At 33.9% G+C, this 23,654-nt stretch overlaps 1 protein-coding gene across 1 annotated transcript in view; it reads left to right on the forward strand.

Annotated features, from left to right (window-relative positions):
- The window catches only part of LOC119835086 (transcription factor Sp9), a 55,993-nt gene that overhangs the window by 4,267 nt on the left and 28,072 nt on the right, over nt 1–23,654 (forward strand). The window lies entirely within an intron of this gene.

Below are 23,654 nucleotides of genomic sequence, written 5' to 3' on the forward strand. Positions count from 1 at the left end.
GTGGTGGATTATGGCCTGAACCCTCATAGGAGGCCTGTGTTCCAGCAGTGGGAACATATATGGGCTGATGATGATGATCTAATTAATATAGCATTTATGACATTTCTATTGTGGAATACAGCTCTCCCAATTAGAAAAATAAAATAATCTATTTTAACTTACGTAGATAATAATAAATAGGACGTCATTTTTTAAAATCCTTTACCACAGAATAAATAGCCGCAACTCTGAAGTAGGCACATAGCTTTTGGTATGAGCGGCTAGAGAATAAAGATATTGGGACAGTTTACAGATATTTATATCCGTATCATGAACTTTAAGAGACGGAGTTGATTGCCCATCCCTTGGTGATGTCAACTCAGAACGGGTCCGCTGACGTCATGCGGGCCCAGGTACTCATAATTATATGGTTTGCGCAACAGGTTGAACGCATGATCGCAACAGATGTATCTCTGTGAATGGATATAACTTTTGCCTTCATAATATTCAATTCGAATGTTGGAGAGTTCTAGACGTGGCGATAAAATAAACACAATGTACTGAAAAAGTGTGTATTTTAACTACAGTTACAGACACAGAATTCCTTATTTCACTTTATTCGAACATAAACATAATATTTTATGAAAAAATTACGTATTATGGCGTCTTCAGTAGGTACAGGAGGCTAATATCCTTTTCCTTATCCTTCCCAGGCTTTCCTCTATTTTTCTAGTCTATCCTGTCTTAATCCCTTTCAAATTTGAAGTCGGCAATCCATTTGTAGACGTAAGGTCCGCAATCAACCTTACGCGTCTTCAAATGTTCATGGGCGGTGGTAGCACTTACCAGCAGTCGACCCACCATCTCCATTACCGACGATCTAACATAAAAAACAATAAGCATGTATCGAATTATGAAAACCCCAAAGCTATACAATATCATTCTCAATCTATTGTAATGTCTACTACGTTTTGGTATGAGAACGTAGGGATCAGAATATAGACGCAAATATTATCTTCAAAAACCATCGAACTTGATAATGAGCTGATAAAACAACAGCAAATATTAGAAAACTAGCGTTATTACAAAATTTTAACCATACATCATTAACAATGCCTTCGATATCGTAGGTAATGATTGATGGAAATTTTTATGTCACTATTATGAATTGTCCCGGCTTAATTAAGTAAATTGCGAACCTATTAAATATTATATTCGACCTTGTAAATTGTATCTGTATCGAGGTATCTGCGCATAATACATTTACAGCATAATTGGTAAATTACGTAAGGTGCATTCCTTTCATAATTACAGGTAGTATAATACTTTTAGTGTTCGGTGTGGAGCAATTACATTTTTCAAATCGTGAACTGCGATGTTTTAAACATTTGAATATAACGTGTATCATTTATATTATTAAATGTATTATGTTAATTTGCTCTAGGTTAACTGATATGTAACTTACTGGTGTTATACGTATTAAGTTGTTTTAAGAAGTAAGAAAATTCACATAAATTTCATAATTATATATACATTCATGAATTTTCTTCTGCTAAGGATTCGAGGATCAACAATCTAACTAATATCTTAATTATTCAACATCACGTATACACATGTATGTTGACAATGTAATCAATATTCAATTATTTTATTTGTATATACAAATACGTGATTGTTTTTTGTTTATTGAGAAGAATAATGAAAAAAATTAATTTCCTTAAAATTTGTACTTTTTATTATATGTGACCGTGAACTTTAAATCACATCTTGTTATAATAAAATTCGTGCCCGACAAGTGTCAAGCTGACATTTCCGTAGATCGTGTCGATGCGAAAACGTAATTTTATGAAGTCACGTACTAAGAAAATTGTTTCAACGATGTAAAATTATCTCAATATACTGTACATTAAAATTTTGGATATAATTATTGTAAGGTAAAAAATAAACAGCGAGGGTTTTTGTTGATGTAGCGTCAATAAATAAGTATTTCGTTTTCGAGAAAAAAATACGTAGTAATACAACAAGGAGCTTAACTAGGATAGGTATTGCGGTAAAATTTAAAATCATTTCCAATCAAATTCTCCTTTTATATTTTACTGATATGAAATAATACCGAAACTATACTCCTATTTATGAAATTTAAGAACTATCTGCATCTGTATATAATACCGATACAGTGTATTTTTAATAAACTAAAATATAATTTAGTCATTAATTTAGTTTTCGACACAAATATTATATAATTATGTCAGAATAGAACTATCCTCTTCTATTCCCTCCACTAATACCGTCTGTACTATATCAAAACATCTCCCTACTCCGTACCCTTTAGAGAGCATCATATCCGGAACAAGTCGTTTTGTCGTCAGGCATGCTTTATTTTCTCAGATAAATAGCACGATTTCCATAAAACGGCAGTTTGCTCTTACATCCGTCAACGCTAAAAAACGCGCGCACGTGGCGTAAAAGATACAAGCGCTCTCGTAGATTTTTCCAGAAAACATCGTCAAAGTTTGTATATGACTACCATAATTTTGACGTGTAAATATGGCGAAATCTATTTATTAATAATTACAATACTGTTTTTCATAATTTAGTTCTACATCTACCTACTTTTTTTATCAGATGTAGTTTACTATAAACTATATATAACTTTAAGTTAATTCTTATTAAAGAATATTTGATTGAAGTATAATAATTGCGTTATGGCCAGTTCCATTACATAAAACTCTACCCTTAATGTTTCTGCATCATTACACATAGCTTATGTTTCCGTACTTACTAATGGTAAATCTCGTGTATGTTTTTGTGAAAATATAAACTACATTCGATGTTTTAATTGGTTTTAAGAGAATTACAAGATTTATTGATGATATGACTCTTATGGATATATGGTTATTTTACCTATAGACAACTTGAATAAAAAGTTGAAGGTCTGTTATTAAGTGACCATAATTTCAATTTAATATTTCTATTCGTAGTATATGTCCATTCTACAGTTTCCAAAACCTGTCTCTTATAACTCAATCTCAAATTGACGGAACTTCAACAATTATAGTCTGGGTTGCAAGGACCATTCCTAAAATAAAGTCTCTCTAGATCTGATATTTTTTGTGAATTCTCGTACAATATCTCCCGGGGAAGTGTGCCCCGAGCGCGACGATTATAATTTCGAGCTCCGATCAACATGAAAATGAACGTCCATAAATTTATTAGACATAGTGTCGGCCGATTTGCCTGAGGGTCGCATTATACAAAATATGTCAAGAATTAACTATTATCATATTGAGAATTTTACTAGAACCTTTATTGAACGTAAAATGTTATAATAAACTAATGTGATGTAATTTTAATTCAATCCAGACTTCATAAGAAATGATGCGTATAAATAAATAGTAAATACAGTTGTAGCATTATATTTTAAGAACTGCATAATAATTTTTTGTCACACTAAACACTGATAACTAGCAAGTAGTCTTGCTTGTCTTTTAATCTTAATATCGAAAGACATACCTCGACTACGACCGATTTTCGAGCGAGATACATTCTGATACATAGCATGATATTTCACCCACACAGTCACGATCAAAGTTATAAAATGTAAATTTATTGCGCGATATTTTACATAAATTCAAATTGACCGGTATATATCGCTGGCTTATGCTATATCGAGTAATTATGGCGCGCACAATTATTATAATTTTCTTATAATCGCTTTCATGAAGACGTGCGAAAAAACAATTTTATGGCGTAATTCGTGATGATTTATTGTTCGTAGATATGATATGTTGAATGCCGAAATATTTTTAGTGAACTTATGCCTAATCTTTCAATTTAATCTTTCTAATGTTTGTATGACATGTTTACTGAGAATTCAGAATAACCACAGAATAACTATGAACGAATAATTCAATCAGTATTTCTTGTTGGTTGTGTTGCTGCCCACATAAATATTTCTATTACAATGCACTTTAAGATAATTGAATAGTTAGATTTAACTGCAGTTCCATCATACACAACACAAACCCTCAAAACATTTAGAAGCGTTAATCATTTAAGAAGAGTTTTAGGCTCCGAGTAATTACAATTAAATATAATTATTTTCTGGAATATTCCAAGTCGTGAAAAGATCATTAAGTACGAAAAGTTAATTATAAGTTAAACATCTGCGTCCACGCCGTCACGGCATCCTTACTTCTTCTATCCACGCATCTAATCATCGGCGATTCGTCTGACGAAAAAGAGAAATTAATTATACACTTCGGGTCTCTAAGACTCGAATCATATTTGTGTTCTTTTAATTATTACCTGTATTTCATGATTTATTGCTAGCATGGTTCAAACGTTTATGTCTAGGTATATATAAATACTTAGCCTAAAGGATACCTACACATTTTATTTATATCCACTATCATTCGCATGAATCGTTTGTCGATAAAGAATAATTAAGGTTTCCTTTGAAAACAGGACAATAGTAAAACCGTTTAAAGTGTGTTTCAATTAAAGATTTTTATAATCACACATTGCAATTAAAGTTAGGTTAGATTTCTAAACTTTGCGCTCTACGCGTGAATACGGACACCTTTCTAAAGATAGTTAGTTATAATTAATTCTACCGATGGTGTAATTATGTAGTTTGGCCTATTTGTACGGTAAAATTATCGTCTATGATTATAGAGGACGGTATATTTAAAATTCACCTTGCGGCAAGTAATTCGAAATCGTTCGTCCACTTGGAAAAGTGGAAAATTTAATTGTTACGAACTCCTAAATTACTAATCAAATAGCACCTCTAATAAGCTTCCATAGTATATTACAGGGCTGAAATGTTCCGTAATTAGAGGCGGTAATTATGAAGGCTTAATTTGTCACCACATATGCTGATGAAATTCATATAGCGCGGTATTATATTGGCGCTATTATTTTATTTTGTACGATAACTTGACGAAGATTTATTTCGTAGCTTGTTGACTTGAGAGTTCAGTCAAATGCTAGTCGAGAGCTTTATCTCTAATTATTTTATACATTGGTAAAAAACATAATTCTTCGAGTTTCAGAAATATAAAAAAAATCATTTCTATGGGACTATTTTACTAATCATTTACTTTACTAAAAATTAAAACAGGGATTAATTTACCTACACTTTAGCATTGCATGCTATAAAATTTGTATTCTTAATAAAACGCAAATAATTCAATATTTTAAACTCACAAAAAACGGTTCACGGCGCGTTGCACAAACTACAAACAATACATTTATCGTCTACCCTCGGCCATACAGGAGCAAGCCATATGTCGCTATGGTAACAGTGAAATGACCACTAACATTTATCATACGACCACAACCGTTCACGTTTTTCATACAAAACTGACCTTACACCCTCGCGATAGAGCCGTTAGTTAACTCATCTTTTTAACAAACAAAAGTGCAATATTTTAAGTGGAGCTTGTGGTCTTGGTAATGATGAGCGAGTAATATTTGTCTTCCGGCATTATGTAATGAACCGTAATTGGTTTATTAAGGCTCCTCTTAAGGTTTTCTGGTGTGAAATAAATTACACGCTCTAGTGTCTAGTCACTTCCCGTTCCGAATTTAATTTATATTGATGCACTATTTTAGAATGACATTGCGTTTTGAGAATTTCTAATTCTTTCATTGTTAGAGCTAAATAAATATAGTGATGCTGAAACGCATCAGGAATGACTACTTAATAGTTTCTCTTCGTTCCGTTAATATCTTCTTTACTATCGAAACATAGATCAAAGTACAAACTACAAAGTATATTTGTCTCTGTTGTATAACACTACATAATAAACGAAAATAGTGATTTGACAACATTAGTTGTAAAATTATAATTCTATTTCAATACAGAAGTTATTTATTGCTCGATGCTATGTTTATTAGCTTACGATTGCGAGGCGTACCTGTATAACTAGGCTGTCATTCTAATTAATATCTCCTAATAATTGTCACTAAATCCTCCAATTTCGCTGGTATATGGTGTCGTCGTGCCCCGCCTAGTTACAGTCAAACGCGAATTAATTTTCGCCACAATTACGCGCTCGCGTTACTAATTGTGACATCAAAGATTCCGGCGTCTGTCAGTCGCCTCCGCTGACATCGCTCTATTATGTTATTTTGTAGCAAACAAGAGCGCATTTCTCTTTTGAAATTACAGCAGAAATAAAGGAACATACGAGCGACGTAGTTTCTTAAAATAAAGTATATTGTATACATTTAGGTATCATCACAGGATTTTGGCTTCAAAATCAAAGACGGAAAAAATATTATATTAAATTAAGAACATTGTGGGATATTTTCCCTAGTTAAATTATCAAACAAATTTTATACCACTAACAATTTAAATATGCTTATTAAAATTTATCACCAATATCTCTTATGCAAAAGTTCCCATATACATAGTAGTTTGCATTTGGATAACGCCACTCACACCGCATTATGGGGTCACCTGATAATGGCTGCACAATTACGCCACCATTACGTACCTGCACCACAAATACCCCACTCCTTGTTACACGATCAAATGTCTCAGACGTGACTGGCAATGTTGCCAATACAAGATGCATTATCTTTCGATGTAAATTATTCAGAAACGACCACTAGGCGCCTGATTTGCTGATTCAAGAGCGAGCGGCTAGTTAAGCTTGATTAAGATTTTGCAACGATCCTAAAGCTTATTTCATTTGTGTCACTAATAATACACAAATAGACAGTAGTACAATAGCCTTAGTATTTTGTATTTTAAAGATACTAGAATAACAGAGAATATTCAAATAAGTAAGAATTGTAATAGGAAAGAGGTTATCGAAATTTGCTGAATATGTAAAAAAGGTTAATACATTGTTGAGCGTTATTACGACAAAAGGATTGGCAGAGATTTGTATGAACTCAGAAACAATCGATTGCCTCCTGACAGTCTACAATTTTAGCGGCATCTCCTGCGGCAATTTGTGTCCGTCACCTTCGCCTGCCGTTACTTGCTAAACGCTACTGGAATATTATTTAGCCTGTGGTTGCATTCCCACTTTTAAATGCACATTCGTTCAGACGAGTAAGATACATGCTAATTATGGGCAATTTTCAAAATCGGCTGTCGAGCTTTTACACTTGTATTGGCTTCCTGCGTTTGCATGCTCTCGGGAGAAGTAAGTAAACAAGCGGTTTCTGGATTGACGTTGTGATAAATCAGTATTCGTGACTTCTAGTCTAAATCTTCTATCGGTTTTAGATCGACTGTCTCATGATAAAGGTGTAATTGCAATTAGCAAAAACAAGGCCACGTATAAACGATATAGGGAAAATTAGAGCACTTGCTTTCCTGTTATGAAAGCTTCATGCAATGTCAATTTTAGTATAATGATTGGTTGCGATACAGTTAAGCGAATTACGAAGTAGTCGATAGCTCCCAGAGTGCATCTAAATAATGCTTGTTCGAGAAATCGCCAGCGATTGCGGTGAAGCGTGCGCTCGACTATTATTTGCGTGTTACGGGATTATGATAGAGCCTGTTAGTAGTTGACTTTATTAACACGTTGATCAAAAATAGATGTGTACGGAGAGAGGATAGTGTATTAGGTATGCATGTCTTCGCTGTCAAACATGTGCGGTGACCGTCGGGAAGCGGTAATTGATGACGTCGCGGGCAAGCGGTGTCCGCCCATTTTCCGTCAATTTTCGTCACTTGAGTGATGGTAGCCGGCACCGCCCAAAGCCCCGGCCCCCACACTCCTGGGACACCCGCGTACGGCACGCGCCGTGCTAAATTTAAATGGGATGAACTTGTAACAGCGATGGAATGCAAGCGGCATAGACCGTTTATCATATCTTTTGTGACAGATACATTATCCAATATCTTGACATTAGCCATAAAATTGAATTTAATATAATGTTTTAGCGGTTGGTTTTAATGATATGCGTGGTTATTAGGGAAAATTTATTACTTCAGTCCAAACGTTAACACATCATAAGCAGTTTTAAGATCACTAGGTTACGTAAAAAAAGAAATTTTGTTACTTTTAAATCTATAACTCATTATCCCTTTAAGTTATTTCGAACAAAAATAATCATTTTTACATGTACAATTATACATAGATACATCATTAATTTCTCGTTGATAACTTTCAGTACCCCACGGTTCGCATGAAAATCATTATTATAACTGAACAATTGCACGTTGCTATTGAATAATTATAGGTATCAGTAGACAAGTAATCTTAGCATTGAGAATTAGTATCAGAGGCGGTAATGGCATACAAAGTGGACGTTTGCTTCGCGTGCGGTTCTGTGATTTATGACCGCGAGCGTCGAGCGACTTGCGATCGACACCGATTTAAAGATGACATCTCTTATAAATAGCAAATTTTACTTACTGTGGTGTATTTATGACCTATTGCTCATACAGATTTCAGAATCATTTTGTTTGAGTTGGCGCTCACGTTAAGTGTTTGTGTCAAGCGTAGGTGAAGATAAATCGTTCAAATTTTACCACACGTTTAAGAATCGTGGACCATGGAATTTAATGTGTAAATGTTTTTCTTTAAAATATGTTTCTGTATTTATTGCATATCATTAAATAATTCTATTCGTCATACGGATTTCCTTCCTACAATTTGATTCAATAAAATGTATGCAAAGCGAATCTAATTGATGAAGGCAGTGATTTTAATATTGATGATTCAACTCGATTACGTTATAATAATTGCAGCGGTTAAAGTATCGCTTTAACAATAGATTAGCCACACAAGATATGATGCAACAAAATTGAATTTGTCATTTTAAGACTAAGCATGATATCACCTCGGACCGGTTGACGCAAGCCGTTGTAAATCGCGGTGGGGCGGAGTCAATCGATACAGCCACGATATTCGTGATTTACCTACCGAATAACTAAGGAATACATTCACAAAACGAACGCCGTTATCGATAATTAATACAATAATTCATGATTCGATGTTAATTAACTCCATGAGAATGTGGAGATGAATCGATAAATGGATTAGATAAGTCTCAAGTCGATAGTTGGTGAGGTCGGTGTCGATGGTTCGAGGGTTCGGCGTCACGCAGCCTACACACGTCGGAAACGTACAGCTCATGTATTATTCAAAGGCGAAGGCAAATACAAATAAATAGGCACGAAATAAATACAAACAGGCTGAATGGAGCCGCGAAGGTGGGCGGGGCTGCGCGACATAAATATCGGGCCGTGTCATAAGAGCGGCGGATATCTGGCGGGCTATTTCGGCCGCGGCCTGCACTCTTCTTTGCTTTTATTAGAAACTTGTACTAAGCAATAAGCTACGAGTGGTTGAGTTAAATAATAAGACTTACAGATTAAGTGTTAAACAATAAAACAATGAGATTAGGTAATTGGAAAACGTTAACACAATGTTACAAAGTAGCTCTTCTTTCGTTTTATCCGTATTAACAAAAAATATACACTAATTTACCAGAGTCACAGTACTTTTGGTATAAACTATGGTTCTAGTTATATGCTTGATATTTGTATAGCCACATTACTTAAAATGATACATATACACATTTGGCTATATATTTCCATAAACGGCACGATTTTCCGTTGATTAAACACTATATAAATTTAAATAACGATTAAATGTTCCTCAGCTTTATGTTATTTAATGGAAAATAATTGGCGAGTAATTTGCGGAACATAAAATTTTAATTGAAAGCCAGACTCAATTTGACTTTAGGCCGGACTAAAAGCTGTAGCTTGTCCGCTGCTCGTAAATTGAACGGATCGCAATAAATTGCACTAAATCGGCAATTACAAGAACTCAGACTGTACAATAAACGCGACGCATAATAGATAAATATTTTCGACGTTGTAGACCTGTATGGAGATACTTCACTTACTGAAGACTAGATGCATATCCTGGGCTGACCGGTTCGCCCGGGCTGACCTACGATAAAAAATATAACTTACGCTACACCAAATCAATTAAAAATCGATTGAGAACCTTTTGTATTAAATTAAAACGAATTAAACTCAACTATATTTTTCATCTGTACATCATTTATATGAAATTACATACTTCATATTCAATCAATCAGAATTACCACCACGCTGGTGTTCTTACTACACATTTTCTTCAACATAGAATGAACCTTCAGTATTGGATTTGAATTGATTTACAGTAGGTACATCAGTTTACATCTTTTAAGGATATTAAGTTGCTGTATTTGTTTGGAAGGTTTTTTGAAGCAACAATCTTATATATATAAATTCTCGTGTCACAATGTGAATTACCTTACTCCTCCGAAACGGGTGAACCAATTCCAAATGAAATTTTGTGTGCATGTCGTTAAGGTCTGAGAATCCGCCAACGTCTATTTTTTATAACCCTTAATGATAAGAATAAGGCAGTACACCGTTTGCCGGATCAGCTGGTAATATTATAAGCCGAACAACTAAGTTCCATAAACAGCTAAAATGCTGGAAATAAATTGCCTGACAACTGACACCTGACAAAGATTTTAGAACCAAAACAAATCATTAATAAATTCATTATCGTTATACAAAAGTGAGTCTAATTTAGGTACAATCTTAACTAAGTAACTGACTTTCAATCTTAACTATTCCTGAAATAAAATTAATTGTCGATAGATCGATACATTGAATGATTTTTGTTTAATAATTTCCAATAGTTATATAGTGGGTACATAAAAGAATAAAGAGTATTAGAGAGATTGAAAAATTTATATGATCATTGAAAATGTTTTCTTTAGTCTCTATTGTGTTTTGAGGTGATTCCACCTGATTGATATACAGTCTATGCAAATTATACACATTATAGAGTATGTAGTAAGTAGTACATAAACTTTAACTATGAACGGTACAAGAATCGTGATTCCACAGTTGTCGGGAGCAAGCCGGGTGCCCTCGGTGACGGCATAATGGTTCATCATGAAACATGGCAGCTCACAGCTGTCCAATTACCCACAAGCTAAAAGAATATAAAAATTATTGCAAGTAAGAAAAACTATGTACTAAGTATTAGAAAAGTTTTGGGCGAGATTTTCAATATGCGAAACCTTTGATGTAACTTTCATAATATGCGTTTTGTATTTCGCATTAAAAGCTCGAGATGATTGGCACGATTACCCTTTAGTAGTCATTTGTGAAACGAAAATATTATAATGAGGACCGTTTTGCTTTCAAGTTTTAGCACGACTGCGGCATTCGGCTGATATAATATTGTCCTTTATAACCAAGTCCTTGCCATCCGGTTATGAGCCAGCGTTATTATGTTGGTAAAACAAAATTCCCCATAATGGCCTAATTATGCGGCGAAAATTGCCAGGCCACTTTTTGGTGGTTATATAAATGTATTTGTAATAGCATTTTAGATATTGCAAAGACGGGTCAGACTCGAGCGGCGAGGCGCCTGATCACCAAAACTTAATTTATTTTCTCCTAAAAAAACTTTAAAATTATCCTTAGCGGTGCGGCGTGGGAAACGACCCTGTCGCCGGCGGCCTCTATTACGTTATTATTTACTATTAGATTTTATATTAAATCGAAGATTAATCGTGTATCTACATCGATACGCTTATAACGCATGTTTCAATTAACGAAAATGTTCCTCTACAATATTTATATGATGACTAACACTCGTTAATGTATAAATGTAATTTGTAACTTTGTAAGAGGTATATTCAAATTGAATTTAATGTAATGTATGGTTTATAAGTATATAATGCTAATGATACTGACATTTGTGAATAATTTTTTGTCAAGTGCACGTTTCGTAATTGGGTAAATAATGGTTTTGTCGGCTTCTACAAATTGATAGTGAGGTAAATAAAATTAGTATTGTTCTTTGTCGCCATCGTAATAATATACATTTCATTGCGCATATTCATTTAATGTGAATTTACAATAATAGTATACTTTATAATGTACAAATTGAAATGCATATTTATCCTCATGTTTACTCAAGGTAGTTCATTTACTTAGTTGATATAAAACACTTTGTACTTATGTAAGAAGCGATTTATCATGGGAGTGCTCTTTTGATAATAATAAGTAAGTTAAGATATTAAAGACTCTAACAGACTTTAAACGCGATTGTAGATCGAGTTTAAAACCGTTAAAACGTTAATATTTTTAAATTTATCATGCTCTCGTAATAGCAAACACAAGTAAGAGTAAGGTTATCGTTTTAGTTGTATTTCTGAAAAAATAACAACATCATAAGGTGAGCTGCCTATAAGTATCAATTATTAACAATAACTCAATACTCAACTAAAAATAACTCAAATTTCTATCTTTTAATCCAAAAGTGTTCCTGACTTTAAGAACATGTCCTGTCTAAATCGATTTGATATTAAAAATTTTATATTTTCAAAGGAATTTTAACCTTCCGTCTACAGCATACAAGCGCGTGCCTGTCCAGGTTCATCATTAATGCTTATATCATTAATTATTTCAATAAGGGAACCAATTACGGGCGTTTGAGCCATAAATATATGAGCGTCAATTGGCCGTAATAAAGTCTGTGAATGTTAATGAATCGATTCGTTGTGAGATGTGTCATAAAACGAGCCACTGGTTCGGGTGTCGCGGGCGAAGCGCCACGGGGGGCCATAGGGTCCTAATTGATTTGTGCCCGAGGCCACAATCAAAACAGATCGTATTTTATAAGACGTATCTTAACTGGGGAGAGGGTGGATAGTGCAAGGCTGGCGCAGTGATCGCGACGCGGGGTTGTTCCTGATTCGATTCGATTCGATGCTTGTTTATAATGAAGTATTTTATTGTTTTCATGATGCTAGCAATAGTCGGTTCTGTATTTTATTATATTTTTTATTTTATTTAATTTATGTACGATCTGATTATTACTGCTTTCCAGTAGTATTGAACAACTTATAAGCTTTAAATCAATATATTGAAATTTTCTGTTTTAATTCAATGAAAAGAAACAACTTAAAAGATCGTTTGACTAGATGTAGTAATAAATGTTTTTAATAAAAATAATTAAATAAGAGTGAAGCTACAAAATTTGCATTCGCCGCTGTTGCAAATACTAATGTGTTCAGTGATCAAACACAAGAAAATCAAATGATCATTTGATAAATAGTCCTAGGGGAGAATGCGCTTTGTCGCGCTCGTAATGTGGTCAACTGCTCCCATCTCCCCTCGATGAGAACCCGAGAGGGCCTGGGAAATTATGTCTTCCCTATTTTGTTACGCTCCGTTTAAATCTCGCCTACGTAATACTAAGTAGATAGTTGCAGGAACGTTCGCACTTGAAAGCCCGTTGGCTTTTTCTATTGTGATGTAAATGAACACAATAATGTTGTGATGTTTGTAGATTGAAAGGAAGAACTACATTGGAAACGCAATATAGGTAGTGTAGAGGTTAACTCTGCTGTTTCGATTCTTTACGTGTATGCGTGTTTAATAAACCTAATTTCCTAAAATATACCTATAACAATTTGTACGCTATTTCCTATTAGAGGTATATTTGTAGCATACGTTTATATTGGATTAATTCTCATTAAAGCTCAACAACTATTATTCTACAATCAAGGCAAGGGCGGGCGGTTATATTGCATTTGAAGCAATGTATTCGATAACTTTTCAATATCTTTTCAACTACATTAAACTCCTATGCAAAACGTAGTATAAACTTATATGAAAACCGATTTTCTTTAAAAACAGTAAACTGTTATACAAAACGTGGCGTAGCTCGGAGTTCGGACATATAAGAAAAAGGTTCCAAGTAAAATTCACCAGCGCTTAGATCGAGCGGTAAATAGATCGACCATTAATCAAGTGCGCCTGATTCGACGCGACTACGAGGGTGAACTCTCCGATGTAATAAATCTTTCTGGCAACTGCATTGCGGTACATACGCGCTGAAAAATTGCCGATTGAAATAAACATGCCACACGGATCACGCCCACAAACGTGTACCGAGTATTTTATTTGTACTGATATTTTGGAGACGTTCGGTCTTGTCTAAAGTGAGGTTAACCAAATGGAAATTTTCTTGTTCTGTTTCTTTTTATACGTCATCAAAAAATTTAATGATATGTTGAAATTATCATAGGTTTTAAAAATAAAATTAGATTGTACTATAAATAAATATAACATAAATTTTGTGTAATATTTTTGTTTGATTAGGTATACAAAAACGTATCAATAAAGAGATAAATTTACCGTTTCTACCAATCAAATGACATCTCTAGAAAGATATTAACACTTTGGGAAAACCACAGCAAATGTGACATACGTCGGAATATTTAGAAATATAAAAAACAAGTTTCATACAAGCGGGGATGTAGGCACGCGCGGGGAATGCAGCCGAGGCCCACGCACTACACTATTGTATGCAAATTGCGGGTCGCAGGTCGTCTTTCTCGTCCGACGGCCATGTTGCTCGTCTTTTTGGAACATTTCGGCCGATTATCATGAACGTGTACCTTTATGATTGGATAATGCAATAAGCTTATAATATAGATGATTTTGAGAGCTGAAACAAGAGATAATTTTGTTTGATGGCGTTAAGAACACTCAAATTACGTATGCACACAGATGTGAGAGAGAACGAGAGAAAAATACGAGATTCAGATACTTTCTCATCTCTAATTTATGATAAGTCTATGGTAACTTCATATTAAAATAAGTTCAATATTACCTAAAAGTTACTTACATATATTTAAGCCTGACTTAGCTTACAAAAATTTCGTAAGCATTCATACCTCAATCACATACTTATTCCCGTATGAATGGTACGTTACCAGTATTAAAATTTCCACAAAAAATATGTAAGCATGAACAATCTCATCTATTAGTTCAAACTCAACATGTGTACGCGGAGTATGAATGACGTACATTTCGCTGAGTCACGGCGGAAATTCTATTGTGCCCAGAAATCACAGTCGAATAACAACACCGTGTCACGGCATCATTCTGATTGTGAATGAATGGGGGTCAGAGATCGACACGACGAATACCTAAATCTTGTTATGAACGGCTTAACCTCGTTATGCCATCCGATATGACAACTTACACCTGCATAATTAAACCAATTGTGGACGTCAAATAAATAATGCTATACAATTATCTATATTTATAAGGGATGATAATATGTAAATAGATAACGCAATTATAAGAAATGGATGGATGTTTGTCGACCTTCTTTTTAAGGAATTAAAAAATAACTTAGTCAAGTGAAACATCTAGGCACTTTTCATTTCATAAATGTATGAGATATCATTATTCATCAGGTTATTATATTCAATTTAGCAATAATCCTCGGCAATAATTTAACGCATCGAGATCTCGGCGAACTAATCCTATAAGCTTGCAGATAGAACAATATAAGGACCGCGGTCAAGACGAGTCCAGAAATTTACTGTCCATAATTACAGGGTTGGCTCAGTTAATTGCAGACGTTCGCCCGCCATCGTCCCAGCCTGCTTTTTTTGACTAAATAAAAATTGACTAATATTCATAATAAATAATGAACTCTCCATTCTCAGAGTTTGGGATAGCTGGATTCAACCGATTAAGATTGTTGCCAATCAAAAATATGTATGCAACAGATATTTATTTAATATAGATAGCTAAGAAGTGCAGCATAATCTGTAGTAATCCGATTCAGATTATTTATTTATTTTCTTACATGCACTTATTTTTTTTTATTTATTTGATTTAGTACCCTGCAGAATTTAGTTCGCTTGTCTTATCGGTCAATCTTAAAATGTGCGATCAACTTGCAATATTATATTAAGAGGAGATAGACCTTAAAAATGTATTCAGGAAAGTGTTCGTGGAACAAAAAATATTTATTTAAAAGTTTAGCTTTACGTAAATTAAATTATTGTACCTATGTACCTAAAAAACTAATCGCATTGAGGGCTCATAATACTCCCAGATACAAAACCACTGCTTGATTTGATTTGTATCTGAATAATATAAAATCCAACTTGTCAATTGCCACAAATGGAGATCGTATTTTAAAAACTGGGCCCGATACAAAAACGCAAATCTCGTTGCATGCAGCCCGTTTCAGCTCGAGGCTTCTCTTATAATTGTAGGGTTTTGACCAAAAGCCCTCAATTATAAAATAATAGCAGATGCGGATCATAGTAATAACAATTATTATCACGCTCACTGCTATCATTACCGTTGAAATATGGACGATGATGTGTGTGATGTATGCAAAATGGGGGATTCTACGGAATTTGTGTAATCAATCGCTAGACGGCGTGGAACACGTTAATACCAATAAATCCGCGCAGTTGATTATCGAAGAATCTTTCATAATTTATTTCAATTAAAAGCATAAACTTTATTAAGTTAATTCGCTCGTAAATTATTGAGGTTATGCTTTCGTAAATTTTGTATACTATGAGTAAATTTTTGTACATATAGTAAAGGTAAGAATACGTCTTAATTTAAATACTAAAGAAACTGTACATATAAGCTCACGCGTTGTAGTTTGTTAGATTTAATTAACATAACATTTTGTTAAGATCAAATTGCATGACAGCGACTATTATCCAGCTTGATATCTCTCGTCTATATTGTAACGGATACATAGAGAAATCTTGTAATGCATCGATTATTCAAATTCTCAAACAAGTGAATGGGTCCGCCTCTTTGCAGTCGCAATCTTAATAAAGACTTCCTAGATGCACTGCAGATATATATTTTTATGAATTATAGAACGCTGTATGTAATTTTAATTAAAGATAGTGTTTAATTAAAGTTAATCGCTAAATAGCGATTCGAGATAGTGGGCAATCTGAACGTCGGTTGGTTTCGTTTTATTATAATTGCGTTTCGATATTGCTGTTGAAAGTTTTGTAGCCGAGTTAATATCTCGTTACAGGAATGTTGTGAAATAACGATCTAGAATCTGTGTAGCGGTGCTTAGAGTTTATTATTATATTACATTTAAGCTGATGCTTTATTTTTAAATTCGTGGTAAGATTGATTTGTTTAAGATACAGGCAATAAGCTCGATTGTAGCCCTACGTTTCGTCTTAGTAATACTTCTTTATGTGCTTCTTCTGAAAAATAAATATCGATGTTCATTTAAGGGGACGAAAACCGATTTTTGGCTACAGTTTGTTCAATTTTGTCATGTGAATATCGGACATAGACGTTAATGCTTCTCTGTTTTAAAAATAGAAATAATAGTTGAATGGTTTTCTTCACCATTACACCAGCAGCAAAAGCGATTAATCATTGTTTCTCTACTGGATAATTCGGCAGTTGATTTAGTGAAAAGCAACATGTTATTACGGGATAAATCTCTATCTAGAAAAGCTAAGAAGGCCTAAGCGTATCTGATTTATGGACCCTACGGCGATTTCCAAGCTTCCTTTGATTTGTTATCCTCCACAAACGCGTTGTTTTCGTCCTTAGTTGATTTTTAATAAATAGCTTTAAAATTATACATCCCTTTTAATAATTATAGTGTATACAATCTTGATTATTACTTTTACAATGGCACCTTCTTTATTTATTTCTGTACAAACGTAACCCGTGAGAGTTGGATTCGAGGATAACTAATGAATCATGTTAAAATATATCACAGCACGGTAATTACAAGCTATCAATTAAATCCTTTTTTAATTTATAGCTCTAAACTATGAAAAATGATTGTATTATGATTATGTTTGGTTCAATAATGTTTCTCAGTACATTCCTTTTAATAAAATATATCAGGCATAAAATAAATAAATACTTAAAATTTTTGTAGGTATGTAGTATAGTTTTCATCCCGGAAATCCCACGGAAACCGGAACTTTGCGGGAGAAATCTTATCTTCTTCTCTTACTCACTTTTCTAATTCCATTTGTAAGTTTAAATGGTACGCTGATATGATTATTATTGAATATTGCTAATGAATAATATCTTACAGCGTTTCTGTTGAATAAAAACTAAGAAGTTTATAAAATTAATTTAGCTTATATTCGAAAATTATTAATTCATGAGTATTAGAGAATATCGGATTTCTTCATCATTAAATCAAACGTAATTTTCGTAACAATTAACTTCGACTTTATTATGAATAGAACGGGTTTGAAGTGGATAGATAAAATTACCCTTTAATCTGATACTAGGTCTAGCCTAATGCTTGCAAGCTGATAATATCTTGATTAATAGCGTCTATCCACATTACTCCTTTCCCCACACTAGGGAACGGACACGCAAAAACATATGGCACCGTATTTCTACCATTAAACCACGAAAATAAAAGAAGTTAATTAATAATAAATCTATCGCTATGCAATCTCAGGCATTTAGAGGCGTTGTCCGTTGCGGAAAATTAATGAAGTCTTCCGCAGAGTGTTTCGCGGTTTAATAGCGGTCATTAATTTTATCTCAACAACGGGCATCTATACGCGGCGACGCGTCTGACCGTATCACGTCAACATCTCTAGTTGAAATAAATGCTATATTAATGTTATCTTGCTATTACATTTTGAGAACACATCTTATGTTTATAAGGCTATAAAGAAATTTAAACGTAAATCTTATATTTATTTGATTTCAAAAAACTATATCTTCTTATATTTGTATCGAGGTTATTAATCTCAAGTATCAGGCCGCCATCTTTGCGCCCACATTCACTTATATGGCAACCAATAATTTTTCAATGTCCCCGTACAAATTTTCAATCGGAACATACATTGTAAAATACCTTTGCGCCTCTTCAATATTCAATTCGTGCCGTTCGAAGAAAGTGTTTCAGCAACAATATGATGAAGGCACAAACAGTAAACAGTTTTAAGATCTCCTCAAGCCAATGTTCAATCTTCGAGCATAAGTATTCAATAAAATATACCCAGCCGTAAAATGGTACGAGCGAGAGCAGCGGCGTTCATCAAAAAAACGCAAAGTAGAAGCTTCGACAAGCTCACAAAAGCTCGTAAAAGCTCTCGACTATTATGTAGTTATTGTTACAGGGTGGAAACACCATTATTACACGGGTTCGCTGGTTTATTTTGTTGTTTGGCGTATCTCGTCGACGCGGCGTCTGTCATCGCAGACTGCATGCGGCGTGTACACTCAATATGCACTGCCTGAACATTAGAGTTCACGTTACATCCCGAAATGTGAAGTCAAATATACACTTTCGAGATTTAGTTTCCTCTAATTTTCAAATATAATATAATTGCTAAATAATGCCAAGTTTTAGTTTGTAATACAACACCTACTTCTATTTATAAAGCGCAATTACCACTATTTCCAATTATACAAGAAGACCTAACTTATATTACTTACCATCCATACATAATACGACTTTTTAGAAACCTTTAGTAGTTACCTTTTCAATTTATACTTTCCAATATTGCCAATGTTCTTAGCCAGGTATATAATTTGTTACGCATATTTACATAAACATGAACCATACCTCTATTTAACGCTTATAAATTCAAAGGTTAATAAATTCTGTAGTTATTAATCATATAGGTCACAATGCTTAACTACGTTGATGATTGCATTTGAGCGGTGGCCTGGAAAATGATTGTTCTACGAGTACGAAGTTCCTTTTCTAAGAAATTAAATACATAAATTATTAATAATCTTTATAATTGACACTTCAAATGTTAACAAAACAATTCTTGTCACCATTCAAGTGTCACTACTAATCCTATTATGTGAGTAAACATTTGACATTTCAATATTATTGAAGTGCACATCTTTGAGCATATTGTATCGACACTTGTACGCGAATATGAACATCGGAAACATCCAAATCCTCACCTTTGTTCCGGGATTAAAGAGAATTTTGCATAGGAAACGGTCGTCAAATATCCACCAATGCATTGAATCCATGAATGGAGCGGAGCGGTCCTCGTTTACAATGCCTTTGTATAAAAAGATCGAAATCACACGTGTTTTGAATAAAATTTGGACAATGTTTTGGGTAAATCGCATGAGATTATCTATGGTAAATTCTTAACAGGATATGTAGTCTTCGTTTATACCTTGTTCGTGAGACCTTCGTGAACATTTGTTCATTATTAATTGCATATGTTATAATTATGAGGTATGCGCAGTGTTGATTTGATTAATTAGAATCGTATAATTATATAACGATATATTTCACTACTGCTATAAAACAACAAGTATTAAGCAAACAATATCTTCAATTTTCCATATAGTTGATTTGATTAACAAAAAAAATAAATAAACGCCAGTTATCTTTTTTTAATGCAAACAAGACCTGTGTTCTTTAACAAATTATACCATATATTTTGATCAATTAGTAAATGTATTTTTGTCTTTTGGTTAGTATTATAAAACGGCATTATATTCACTATACGTAGGGCATATTCACGTGGAGACATAAAGCTGTACTTCTGTGATGCAACAATGTTCGTTGCAACTTAATGTCGCAGTTGAAAGCGACGGAAGTCGGTGTAAGATTGCAAGCGTATACCCTTCTATTAGTGAACATTCTCTTTGTACAAGTTCTGGGGGATTGTAAAGGAGTTATTTTTACCATTACTTGGTGTTAAACTAAATGTTTAATAGCAAGCTATAAAAGGAATGTGCTTATTGTTAAATTTCTAGTTTTGGCTTGCATTTAGTTTATAGTGATTGAGAGTGAAACTGGGACTTAGTCTCACTACATTGCTGTGGATAATGTTTTTAATCTGTTTAGGGATATTGAAGTGTTTATCTTATCTTTAGCGAAACAGTCGATGGTGTCTGGATTGCGTTTTTGCATGAGAAAACATACATAAATTCATATTTAAGGGACGTACATTTAGAACTCGGGATTAGATCACATTTGAGTAACGAAATTTAATGAATATAAATATTGCAGATAAAATGATTAAAAAAGAATGTATTTTTATGTGTCGTTATGCTTTAATTCTAATAATCTAATATCATTTACTCAAATCAAACTAAACACTACTAAAAACTTATTTCTTAGTGAATGGAAAACATTGCAAAATGGGCGACTGTATCGTAACTAGCAATTACTTTTTGTAACGTTCATAATAAGGACAAAAGGAATAATGCTACTGTTTGATATAGGGTCGTTATTTGATATTTCAAGACCATAGTCCAGGGCTGGGCGGGACGAGGGCGGCGACGCCAGATGCGCACGCGCGCGCGTGTACCATTCGAATTATTAGATATTTTATGAATAAAGGAAATAGATTTGTTATTTACAAAAAGTATATTATTTTAAGACATATTCAGTATTTGTAATTTCATAAATTAGGTCATATTTTCGTTGCCTACTAGGTGTCAAATTAAAGTTATTATCTGATAAATATTTAATACTGATAATTAAAACGTACAAAGCAACAATAAATAATAATATTTTTTGACTATCTTGAAAAATTAACAAATTAATGAACATACTCGCTATATCCCTGGCGTTGTGAGTGCATATGGGCAATGCTGATCACTCACCATCAGGTGACGCGGCAGCTCCACTGCTTCTTCTCTCATAAAAAGAAATACGTAGGTGCAATACAGTATTCATACATAAAATGAATTTTACACGCGAAGTACAAACATACAACAATTCTCATTCTCTCGGGAATAAAGCTTTACAGCACATTAATAATGAACTCTAGATGAAATCCTAGATCGGGAACAATAATAGAAAAGGCGTACCCAGCGGGAGCGGCGCCTGCGCAGATTACAATAATTATGAAAGCACGCGTCGCCCCGTAGCACTAATAACTATCATTTACTATGTTATTCCATATTCTACAGTCGCAAACCTATCGTCAGCATCTATTGTTGTAGTAACAGTGCTTTTTAGTATATGTTAATAGACACACACATCTGTTTCAGCTATAATCTATGTTTAATGTAGTTTAATTGCTTTGACGCTGATACGAAATAGATTTCCAGCTACATTAACGTTAACTGTGTAAATGAGAGTTGTAAACGAGAATTTATTTTTTTTTACTGTTATTGCTATTTCTTAAAGTTTCTGTCTCAAGGTCATCACACTTTGTCATCGTCAAATATTCACTTGTGTTACTAGTCAAATGTAAAGAAGTCGACGCATATATATACGAAAATCGTTAATTATCACACAGCCACAGCAATTGTTTCTGTTACGTAAATGAAATAATTTCCAAGAAAGAAATCAAAGCAACATCTGTTGTATCAAACATTTTGCGTGATCTGGAGTGAAATAAAATGCATCCTGTCATATGAAACGTATCCGCCCACGCACAGATTGGGGACGTAAAAAATGGATCAATTTTTATAATAGACCTAGGGTAACTCCAATGTAGGTACTTTATTACGAACCGGAAACATTTATTACCTTTGCGCGGGAAAAAATACTTAGCAATTTTAGTGAAACTCTATATCGCAGCTGGTATCATTAAGAATAGTTTAATCAGAGATGAGTAGTACAACGAGATTGATGATAGGAGAATATCTGTCATATAGAAAATATATATTACGAAAAGGAAAAAATAAAGGATGATGTCAATTGGTATATAAAATTACTTATAAATGACAAAGTCCATTATTAGGTAAATTTATTTACATAATGGCATGGTTAATAGCTAAATACTAGCATTAAGGAACGTTCACTGGAGTCTATCGCTAATTTGGTTTCCTTGCAGTGAATACAGAATGAAACTTCTACAAAGCTGAAAAGCTAAGTATGATTGACAAACGTATTGATTAGTTTAGTTCGAAGAGCTTTGATTACAGGAACGAGTGCGTTATCGGTTTATATTAGTTTTGCGTGTGATAGACGTTCCCGCCCTCACCGGTTGGCCTGCGCGACCCGCCCTAAGAGTAAACAAACAAGCAGACAGCGCACGCCGAGAGGGAGACGAAAGATTCGTGCGAGCGAATACGCGCCGCGCTCACTCGACCACCGAACCCTACAATTAGTAGGCGAGATTCGTCCGCGGCATCGATTCGTTACGATAATTGCTCTGAAGGATTTTCTTGACATGAAAATTTCCCGCGTGTGCTGTGACCTGTGACTGCAATGAATTGTGCGTACTACCAGCAGCACGGGGGCCCGCACCCCGTGCCTCATAATGTCAACAATAATTACTTCAACGAGGTAATTCATTCATTTTGATTATTAAATAAACGGTATTAAAATTGTGCAAATAAATTAAGGAAACAGGTGTGACGTGATTTTACATAAATGTTCGGTGCGGTGTACGTTCGGTCTCGTGGTGTCGGTTATATGATAATTTTTAAATAATTCTTATTGGAAAATGTTAAAAATTATAAAGGGTAATTTTTAACGAAGATATTATAATGCTGTCTTTTGATCCATCTCATGAATAAAATAAATATTTTAAAATTAATGTACTCTGCTAAGCATTAAGGTGTAAAAAAGTAAAGAAAATAATGTCTACATAATTGTACCAGTTCTTGTCACCGATGAAATATCGACAGAGGCTTATCGAAATTGGCAATCGACGTTGAATAATGAGCTATTTAAGAAAAAATCGAATTAATGAATATTGCGTTTCATGAGAAAATTGCATCATTATTGATAAATGTTTGAGAAATTTTCGAAAATCAATCTTAAACTTTTCTCTTTTTAACATTTTATAACAGTATTCAGTTTTGGATAAAGACGTGCTTAGTGGTAAAAATCTAACTTGTAAGAATGGTAGCTTATGAATAACAATCAAGTTGGTAGAATAAA

This window comes from Zerene cesonia, chromosome 20, assembly GCF_012273895.1.
Source record: "Zerene cesonia ecotype Mississippi chromosome 20, Zerene_cesonia_1.1, whole genome shotgun sequence".
Classification (NCBI taxonomy): domain Eukaryota; kingdom Metazoa; phylum Arthropoda; class Insecta; order Lepidoptera; family Pieridae; genus Zerene; species Zerene cesonia.